Source organism: Octopus bimaculoides, chromosome 20 (assembly GCF_046866305.1).
Source record: "Octopus bimaculoides isolate indiv1 chromosome 20, ASM4686630v1, whole genome shotgun sequence".
Taxonomy (NCBI): domain Eukaryota; kingdom Metazoa; phylum Mollusca; class Cephalopoda; order Octopoda; family Octopodidae; genus Octopus; species Octopus bimaculoides.
The window spans coordinates 31,924,961-31,937,576 of NC_142947.1; positions in this window are offsets into that span (position 1 = coordinate 31,924,961).

The following is a 12,616-nucleotide window of genomic DNA, read 5'->3' on the forward strand; positions in this document are numbered from 1 at the left end:
TATATATATATATATATATATATTATGATTTACCGTTGACTGAACACTATTCAATTTTTTTCTCCGTGTCTTTCTCCTTGTCTCCGTATTCTTTCTGTTGAAGAGCGTAGCTCGAAACGTCAAAGACTTTCCGTATTCCTGAGCGTCATACTAATACATCCTTTTGTTATTTACACCACCTGTCCTCGTCTGTTGTTGTTTTTTCGTACATTCTCCCCCCTATATATATATATATATATATATATATATATATATATATATATATATATATATATATATATATATATACACACATACACACATACATACATACCTACATACATACATACATACATACATACATACTTGTGTTGTGAATGTTTTTTTATGCAGCGCCATTTTTACAATCCTGTAAAATAGGAAAGCCCTCTTTGTTCTGTCCAGGGCCGAGGGCTTATATGCACCTTTATTACACTATTTTCCTTAGTCATTGCACGGTGATCACCACAAGCTTTAAGCTTATATAAACATAACCTTATTATTATACACATACACACAAACACGCACACACAAACACAAACACACACTCACACACACACACACACACACACATACACACACATATATACAATTTAAAAGAGTTCCAACTCTGTCTGTATTTTATGTTTCATTTATATTCTTATAAAATTAATCTGAGATATAGAATATGGAATATATAATATAAGTAGTAAAAGGAAATGAAGTATTGAATGTCTTATTGAATATATGAAATATTGAGTATTAAATATATAAGGACGTTAAATACATAAGGACTAGTATACTTTCCTGCTTTATAGCAGTCATGGAGATGCGTTTTAACTATATATAAATATTCATATATATATATATATATATATATATATATATATATATATATATATATATATATATATATATATATATATATATATATATATATATATATATATATATATATATATATATATATATATATATATATATATATATATATATATATATATATATATATATATATATATATATATATATATATATATATATATATATATATATATATATATATATATATATATATATATATATATATATATATATATATATATATATATATATATATATATATATATATATATATATATATATATATATATATATATATATATATATATATATATATATATATATATATATATATATATATATATATATAGGCGCAGGAGTGGCTGTGTGGTAAGTAGGTTGCTTACCAACCACATGGTTCCGGGTTCAGTCCCACTGCGTGGCATCTTGGGCAAATATCTTCTACTATAGCCTCGGGCCGACCAAAGCCTTGTGAGTGGATTTGGTAGACGGAAACTGAAAGAAGCCCGTCGTATATATGTATATTATATGTGTGTGTTTGTGTGTCTGTGTTTGTCCCCCTAGCATTGCTTGACAGACGATGCTGGTGTGTTTATGTCCCCGTCACTTAGCGGTTCGGCAAAAGAGACCGATAGAATAAGTACTAGGCTTACAAAGAATAAGTCCCGGGGTCGATTTGCTCGACTAAAGGCGGTGCTCCAGCATGGCCGCAGTCAAATGACTAAAACAAGTAAAATAGTAAAAAAATATATATGTGTGTATGTGTGTGTGTGTGTGTGTGTGTGTGCGTACATATATATATATATATATATATATATATATATATATACACATACATATACACACATATAAATATATATTCTTTTATTCCTTCTTTATTATTTTTTGTTCCAGACTGCGGCTATGTTCTAAGCACCGCCTTTAGTCGAATAAATCGACCCCCAGGTCTTATTCGTTGTAAAACTAGCACTTATTCAATCAGTCTGTTTTGCCGAACTGCTAAGTTACAGGGACGTTGTCAAGCGATGGTGGAGGGAACAAACACAGACACAAAACTATACACATAGACACACACACCTACACACACACACAACACACGCACACACACGCACACACACACACACACACACACACACACACACACACATACGACTCAGTTTCCGTCTACCAAATCCAGACACAAGTCTTTGGTCGGCCCGAGGCTATAATAGAAAACACTTGCCCAATGTTGCACGCAGTGGGACTGAACCAGGATCCATGTGGCTGGTAAGTAATCTACGTACCACACAGCCACTCTTGGAAAATAACGCATTATGAACAAGAAATCGACCGCGTGGTGGATTGGAAATTGGTCACGTGATTAAGGGGTGAGTTTAAGTAGGAAAGGGCGGTAGATATGCGAGTATATACGTATATGTGTGTGCATGTATGTGTTTATATATCTCTGTGTGCATACCCGTACCGATGCAAGCTTGCGCACGTGTACGTATTAATTAATCAAAACTTTATCCTTATCAGAAGAAGAGTAAACATTATTGAATACAGCGTAAAGCAACCAAATGCAATGTGGAACAAATGAAAATCAAACGTGGGAGAAATGTTTAGAATTGTTACACTGGCGAATCCAAAAAGTTAGTGTTTATCGATACAAAAAATACTTATGAAAAGAAAAAGTAAATGAGTGGAAATTTTACCGGTGAGTGGGTTAAGTTATAAGGTACTAAAAGAGAATGACTCTCCCCAGGTACAACAGATTACCCGTAATATCCCCAGAATTTAAAGGCCCAAAAGGCTATCACTTATAATATTGCTTGGACTGTGATCGAAGCGAGTGCAAAGACCCAGAATAAGGACAGTTATACAATTAGAATATTGCAGGCAATGCGGTAAAGTAAAAAAAACCCTCGCTCAATGATCAGAACAGAAATGGCTATATATATATATATATATATGTGCGTGTGTGTGTGTAAATACACACACACACATATATATATATATATATATATATATATATATATATATATATATATATATATATATATATATATATATATATATATATATATATATATATATATATATATATATATATATATATATAAATACATACATATATAATATATATGTGTATATATATGCAGGTATATATATATATATATATATATATATATATATATATATTAGGGATAAAAATCCAAATTTACAGGTAAAAACTCAATTAAATTCAATTTATCAAAAATTAAAATTAAATTAAGTTTTACAGTATAAAATATATAAATATATATTCATTTTTTCTATATGTGACTGTGGATTTTCATGGATGAGTTCATGAACTTTGGTTCTGTTCTCTAAAACTATATATATATATATATATATATATATATATATATATATATATATATATATATGCATATATGACTGTACCTATTTCTGAGCGTGTGTGTGGCTATCTAAGCATGCATTTATGCGAACGTGTGTACTTGTGGACGTTCTCCTTTCTGATACGGCTGTCTGTCCTCATGTATAGGGTTATATGAATGCTTTTAAATAATTATATTTCCAACGACTTAATAAATTTCCGTTTAGCATGAAGAATAATCGACAGAAGTAGAGAGGATAGCTTTCATGAAATATAAGTGATGAGTGGGTTATTGATAACGATACGGTTAATAAGAAAAAGGACATTGATACCAATGAAATGTATTTGCGTTTTTAGTAGCGAAGTTGTAGTAATAGGAGTGTAAAGAAAGATGCAACAAGCACTTAAAATCGAAATGATGTTTTCCTTATTTCGTTCTTTGAAAAGAGCGAAAAGAAACAACTTCAGGGGAATAATATTGTGGCTAATCTCTAAGAAGAATCTGTAATTGTACCAAAAGACGTAATAAATTATACATCACGATACCATTAATCATACCTCAATTCCCATTTCTAATAGCCCTAATCCAGAACATTTCGTAAAACCATATAAATGAATACACAAATACAAATGGCGGCTGATAAAAAAAATTCCCGCTCCAAGGAAGCAATTTTTTATGTTGATATCTGAGTGGAGCTGCAACTTACGTACAGTAGAAAGTAAAGAATGCTGTTTGGAAATTATTATATTTACGATAGATAATACGGGTGAAGAAGAAGAAAAAGAAAAAGGTGATAGTGACGACGATGATGACGATGATAAATTGGTTGTTATTTTGCTACAATTGTCAAAATTATTCAAACACAGCGATGGGTGTCTATAAACAAGCTTAAATATATATTGCACTGCATATGTGAAATTCATGTAAAATTTTTATGTCTGAAGTGACATAAGTAAAAATGTGTGTATATATATACTTGGAAGCATAAGGATATATGCATATATGCATTATTAATCCTATCGTTATCAATAACCCACTGATCACTTATCTTTCCAGTTCTTGACTTTCACATTCTACTTCATGCGTGACATGGTTATTTCATTTCACGATAAACGGCGCATGAACTTGCAGGTGGGGCCCAGTCCAAATTTCCTTCAGGTCGTGTAGCCTATTCCGCTCAAAATGTCCCTGAATAGAGTTTTTTTAAGGATAATGAACGAAACACCCTTGTGTGTAATCCAAACCTCAGGGAATCCCTCTCAACACATAACTATGATGTTCCCCACTCTACTCCTGCACGTGACCAGAGATGCACATATCATCAGCCACTAAAGGTCGTGCTCAACTGAGTAAGGTCAAGCAACTGAGAGGTAAATATGTGGTTTCTGAGCAGAATATTTGTTGCAGTGCATCGTTTATACCAAGACAAAGCATGTACAAGATAACACTTCAAATCAGTTAAGATGAGAACCCATGAGAGCCACTGCCTCGTACTGCGTCACGGTTACTATAATAATAATGATAATAATAGTAATAATAATAATAATAATAATAATAATAATAATAATAATAATAATAATAATAATAATTATTATTATTATTATTATTATTATTATTATTATTATCATCATCCTCATTTCACTTCTGAAAGCTGTCGATTTCACTTGCTCTGGCTAATTCTTTTAGAGCGGAAAGCAACTTGTTGTTAACGATCTCGCAGGTATCTTTCCACGATACTCAACATTCAAATACAATCCCAAAACCCTAGCTGTCCCCCAAAAAGTAGATTTGTAGCATATTCTATCCCCCTCACAACGACTGGAATGACAGCTACATTCTTCATTGACCGCATTCGTGCAATTCCATCTCTTAGTGGCTTGCACTTCTCATTCTTTTCCCAGTTCTATATATTCTACTCATGCATCTCCAGATGTGGCTATATCTGTGATCTTCGTTTCCTTCATCATTTTATTAACTACAACAATACCTGGCCTGCGAATGCCAGACAATAAATCACACTGGATTCTAAATGGCGACGACCAGGTCTCTGCTGCTCCCCCACAGGACATCTACGGGGCAAGAGTCCTTCACCTGAAGTTCCGTCGTTGTTTGTATTAATTTTTTTTATCCATTAGTCTCACACCGAGGAAAGTGATTCAGTTTCATTGCCACCAGTATTTTCATCGATTCACCATCTCATAAAAATTTCACTGATCTATTCTGTGCTAGACACCTACCCAGTACTCTGAGTTCTGCAGCAACAGACATATTTTCTTCGTCATTATCATTATTACTGCTGTCCTAAGTGTTGATGGTTTTATCGGTAGCAAAACTACTTAAGAAAGGTTATTTGATGTTAGAGTGGAGTTAGAAGAGTTACTTTTGTCCCAGTCGTATATAGCCAAACATTTTCTCTATACAAAATGACAATAAGATAGATCATGGAATAGAAATGGGAGGTGGAAAGTTGCAAAGATTAACATGGTAACGATATCCCCCTAATTATTGCCTACCTTGAAATCTTTTGTTTTGAAAGCAAAAGAACTACAAGAAAAAAACACGCCAAAAAAAAAGAACATAATTACTCTTTTCCAGGTTATTTTTCGGATAATATATAAACAGATATCTTACACTACCAATAACACTATGATGCAGCACAGTAGCGTAGCAGAAAACGACAGCTATGTATATACAATAACCATAACAACAAAATCACCTAGAACTGCAACATAAACAAAACCGGTCAGAAGAGAATGAAGAAAACATTGAAAACGATAAAAATGTTAAGACGTCAAAGTTAACATCTAAATTGAGAATGTCAGTGAAAGGTCGAACGAAGCGTGTGACAGCACCATCACCACCAATACCACCAACATCATCTTCATTAAAAACAGCAGGAACTACCATAATATCAAGAGAAATAAGAATACTACTTATAACTAAACAAAGGGTTAGAAGTTAAACTTCTTGATATAACTCCGTGTTTCACGTTATCAGTTATTCCAATGACTAAAGTAGGAAATCAGAATGACAGTATATGAAAGTATATGGAAATAGATCGGTAGACAGTAGATAGAGATTTGATGATTTGGCCATAAAAGTGTTAGAAAATTTGTCGTCCATTTATTTATTCATTTGATTTTTTGCAAAAACCGTGATACTTTCACCTGACCCTGCAAAACGTATGTTTTCCAATCCCCTGCAGCATACAAGGCAGCAAGTGATATTTTTACTGTGATAATCCCCCCCTACACACACACATGTATATATATTTGTATTAACAAATAAGTTTTTTATATAACCGTGTGTCTCTCTCTCTCTCTCTCTCTCTCTCTCTCTCTCTCACTTGCCCTCATTCGTTCCCTTTTTCTTTCTCTCACCCTTTCACTTCTACTTAATCCTGTTCTCTCTCTCTCTCTCTTGAATTCCTAGCCTTTCTCCTTCTCCTTCATCTCTTTCCCAATTTCTTTTCCCTGTCACTCCCTTTCCCTGCTGCCTTTCTCCTCTGCCTGCTGTTATCACGTGACTAGCGGCCAGTTCCCCTTTTTCTTCGTTTCTACACTGGTCCCATAACTGACCAGTAGCAAATTCTGTCTTTCTGTTCTCCATTCTTGAAGACATTTTCTAAGCGTTACCCACTATTCTCGTCTCCTTTGCCCCAAGGCCGTATTTTGTTCGGCTGATTGTCGTCGTCCACCGTCCTAAATCACACTCTGTGTTGTTTTGCTTGTTTTGTTTTGTTTGCTCTTGCCCGTAATTCTCCACAAGAAAATTTTTTTTGCGAGCACCGCCAATTCGGAAGCTCTCAGTCTTATCGTTAAAGGTGCGAAACTGAATATTACGAATTAGTCGGTAACTGATGAAGACTTACGGACCTTCTGCTCGTCTCCCGTTCGTTTTTACATTCAGTATACGTTACGTCGTTTGTTTATATATTTCTTTATTGCCCACAAGGGGCTAAACATAGAGGGGACAATCAAGGACAGACAAAGGGATTAAGTTGATTACATCGACCCCAGTGCGTAACTGGTACTTTATTTATCGACCCCGAAAGGATGAAAGGTAAAGTCTACCTCGGCGGAATTTGAACTCAGAACGTAACGGCAGACGAAATACCGCTAAGCATTTCGCCCGGCGCGCTAACGTTTCTGCCAGCTCGCCGCCTTACGTCGTTTGTTAATACATGAAAATTAGATACTCTCCTTAGGTGTCAATATTTTCTCTTTTTCCCTTTGTATCTAATCAGATAAATCAACTCGTGTAGTTTCAGCGTTTTATACCGCTTCACTAGAGATTGGGTATTCATTTTCCTAACCACAGGGCGAAAAATGCTTACAGTTACAGTATACACGAAATCAAATAAAACTAAAGGGGTCTATCTCAACCATATAGCAGTGCAAATGTTGTCATCATCAATTAATTAGAGAGTGAAAACACATAAGCATATCGTTTAATCATTACATGCTTTTCACAGCGATTTTAAGCACATTTTAAGTGCAACTTAATTCCCATTTAATCTCTGCAGCGTTTTAAAATTAATGTAATGTAAATGTGAAAGCATTAGCAACATGAATGCAGAAAAACTGGCTAAGTTCTTTAGATCCGAGTTTATGCATAACTAGATGTACGCTTCTATTTCTTTTATACTCGGCAAAAAGAGTAACCGAACACTGATAGAGCGGTGAGAAAAAAAAATCACTGGCGGCCTATCTCGTTTTTTACCTTTTGCTTTTTCCATTTGGAAATAATAGTGTTGCAATCACAACAGTACGTTGCACACTGAGTCTAAAATAGGTGTTTACTAAAGACACACGCGTAAAATTACGGTACTTAACAAGAAATCTTTGTTTCTTTCCATATACGCGCGTGTCTGTGTGTGTGTACGTGTATGTGCATATAACTATGTTTGTGATTGAAGAGGGTGATAGCGTAGATGTGGGTGTATACTGAAACAATACCATATACCTTTAAACAAATGCTACTCTTACATGTCACATTTATTGTCTCACCATTTTTCTTCAACTCTCTGTTCTGACACCTACTTATTAACAGTCGATCGTGGTTAAGTTGTCAGAGCTGCCATCTATACGTTGCCACGTGTAGAACTGAAACGCAAACCGGACAACAGTCGAAATGAGTTTTATCTTTGTTCGCTTTCTTTTCTACATTTAGGCTTTGACAACATTGCAGTCACCATCATCAAGGTCTTTGATTTCTGAAGTTAGTAGAGAGAATGAGTGCGCGTGTGCGTGCGTATGTTTGCGTGTATCTGTTTTTCCGTTGAGCCAAGGCCATGTGTATTTATAATTATATATATATAGCTTTATTATAATTTTTACTTCATTGCATAGAACTGCCAGAGAGTTTAAAGCCTCGGAGAAATAGGTTCTCGGTATTCGTTCAGGTTCCTTACGTTCTTATTACGTTCTTAGTTCAAATTTTGTAGAGGTTAACTTTGCCTTCCATTCGAGCTCTGTGATATAGACAATTGGGTGAGTTAGCTGATCGCTAACGTGTATACAAAAATTAATATAAACTGTCATGCGCAATGTGATACCATACAAGAAAAATATAATCGTCACATAACGCGACTAAGGGTGTCAAGATAACTACATTGCTAGAAATAAGAGCTAAAATGTTCTAATACTGCAGGAAAAGCATATAAATGTTTACATATATGCTCACAGGGGCTGCAATCGCATTAAGTGATGATTATATATATATATATATACATCCCGGTCGAAACACAAATACACACACACACACACACGTATCTATCTATCTATCTATCTATCTATCTATCTATCTATCTATCTATCTATCTATCTATCTATCTATCTATATGTGTATAGTTTTCCGTTTATATATGTATAATTATATCCATATATATGTCTATATGCATGGTTATACATACATACATATATATATATATATATATATATATATATATATATATATATATATATGTGTGTGTGTGTGTGTGTGTGTGCGTGTGTGTTTAACTATACATGTACACAGACATATATGTAACTAACTCATATGTATTTATAACTACACACACAGACACACATATACGCGCGCTCGCATACATACATGCACACTCACATATATACATGTATACCTCAGTATGTCACCAATTTGTATAAGCATATTTTAACTCATTTTCTGTTTGCCTTATCGTTCTTGACTAAGTGCATGCCAGTGGACCACTTTTAGTTTCTTAGACTCTTTTTCATCTCGTCACAATGAAATGCTTTGTCCAACACCATCTTTGTTGTGTTATTCGTGTGGTATTTTTTAAGTATATCTCGCTGTTTTCTCCGTGTTTTATCGCTAATTGTGTGTATAAATGCGCTCCTGGAGGCTGCTCTAATCTTTTTATATACTTTCTAGATATGTTGTTTGAGAACCTACAAAAAGATCTATATATTAGCTTCCGTTAAAAACCCTCTGGTGAATTAATAATTGAGTGTGTCAGTTAGTTTTTGGAATATAGTTACATAATGGAGAGGATATAGATGCAAAATTGTTGCAGTGTTGAATTATAATGCGAAAATAGAAAGATGGAAACTTTCCTATGGTCTAAAATTAGTACATACGCAAATTCTACTGGCATATGCGAAGATATCAATACAAATATCTATATTACAGGCAAATATATCTACAAATCTACTCGTCTATTTATTTATCTTCTCTTCCCTTAGTTTATAACTCTACCCACACACACACACACACACACACACACACACACACACACACACACACACACACACACACACACACATACACACACACAAACATTATATATATATGTATATATATATATGTATATATAAACGTACATATGTATTTAATATAATATAAACATACATATATATATACATTTATACATGTATCTATGTATATACATGTATATATATATATATATACATACATATAGATGTACATGTGTAAATATATGTATATTAAAATACAGGCGTGGCTGTGTGGTAAGGAGCCTGCGTGCCACCTTGGGCAAATATCTTCTACTATAGCGTCCTAAAATACTCCCTCACCCAATATTGTATATTCCACATGATATAATATATTCGTAGAAAATTTCATTAAAAATATTCATTTTTCTGAAAGTTATCATCACCCAAAGTCGGCGCGGAGTGGGGAAGAAAGCATGTGGTGAGATGGTACGAACAGTCAATGATCTCATAATGCATGTGCTCCCAAACATTGCACAAAACATTAGTAACAGTCAAACGGCTCTGTGAGTGAGCCATCCTAGCTCAACATAATGATGCTGTCAACAAAATCAACTGAGATCTCTTGTAGCCGTTGCCCGGACAAGAACTGTCCTTTAAATCCCTTGACACCGTCCATTGATCAATTTTTTCCAACCAAATTCCTGAACTCTCTACAGCCATCTGGGATGCTATCTCACCATTTAATACTTAAAAAGGGGGCCCCAATCATGCTGATAATGAATCTGGATCTATCTCGTCTGTGTAATGGCATCAGACTGGTGGTTAAAGCGATGCAACCCCATGTCCTAGAGGCAACAATTATGACTGGGAACTATAAGGGTGAGGATGTCTTCATTCCACGGATCCCGTTAATCACATATGACCCCCCCCCCCTTGAATTTAAACGGTTCCAGTTCCCAATAAAACTTAGTTTCGCTATGCCAATAAACAAATCTCAAGGTTGTTGGACTTCACGTCGCTTCACTTATGGGAAATTATATGTAGGATGTTCGCGAGCTAGAAGTCCCCCAAATCTTTTCATGAATACACCAATTAAAGGACAAACTCAAAACATCGTATAATTAGAAGCTCTTGATTATTAAACTGTGATTGATTTCCGGATTTGTTTCAATACATTTGTTTTTACTCACGTCATCTGATAGAAGTTTTGCTAAATGTACTTATTATAACAGGAGGTGAGCGCCCGAATGCCGGTTCTTCTCAAATTTATGCATTTTCAGGTTCAACGTGTTTCAAAAAAGTACTGACAATTGAAGGTGATTGCAAAGACAAAGAACTAACTGTTTTTTATAACAATTTTAACAGTGAGAACATCGGATAAAACATGTTACTGACATTAATAGTTTGTACCTCAGCTAATTACTTTTGAGAACTGCATAATCCATGGTTCATTTTACTTAGAGATCTAAAAGGTATACTTAAATCTCATTATTTTCAATAACCTGGGAAACGTCGGGTTATTAACGTATAAAGTTGGTATCTCAGCAACTAGGAAGTAAGACCTGTGTAGTCTATGTTTCATGTTAGCGATCTAAAAGGCATTTTAAAATTTCATTATTCTCTTTAATCCGGGCAAGGCCGGGTATTTCTGCTACTTTATAATAAAATATATACAAATTATTAATATATATATATATATATATATATATATATATAGTACTGTACTGTTTCTAATTCACTGATTTTCACTTCTCGCGGGGGTTTTGGGAACGTAATACCCTCGTTAGTCGAGGGATTACTGTATATACATATAGTAATGCAGACATATAGAAATGTATATGCTTTGTGTATTTTCCTGTGGCTACAATGCTAGAACGGAGTAAATAGCATGAACTGACGAGATAACTCACTCTCAATCCCATTTGGGTGTGATGGAAATCGATGTTTCAGTATCAATAGTGAAAATGTTAAAAATGAAAGCATTATCTCATATTACAATAGACATGTTATTGTTTCGCTTTTGACAAGTAATACTGAAATAGAATACGAGATAAGAACTTGCTCCGGGATCGCATTAAGTAAGAAGTTGAAACTGTTTTTGGCCAATGATACTGCATAGACCCTGAGTAAAGCATGTGTAAAACTTGAATGAAATCGGTTTTGATAGTTCTCGAGTTTTAGTGATGAACACATACAGACACAGACAGACAGACAGACAGACAGAGATGCAAACAAACAGACACAGGGTCTCAGCTTTATATATATATATATATATACATATATACACTTCACATACATTACGCAGGCTTCGGTAATGTGACCAAAAACGTGTGTGTAATTCATATGTGGAAAGCGTAAAATCACGTCAGATAAAAAATATAAATGATGTGCTTGTGTATATATATATGGTTCTATATATATATATATATATAATTCTATGTAATTATATGTATGAAGTTATATGAATGTATAAGTATAGATGAACATGGATATATGTTTCTTTATGTATATTAATACACAAAAAAATTCATAAAATAAAATAAAAATGTGATCGTTAAATTATTTAGCACTATCTTACGTACGTTTCATTGTCAATGCAGGATTTTCGTAATGTAATTCGCATAGCCGAATCTCTTTGTCATCTTTTCAGTGATGTGTAACATATATTGGATTAGTGACAAATATTATAAACATGAAATT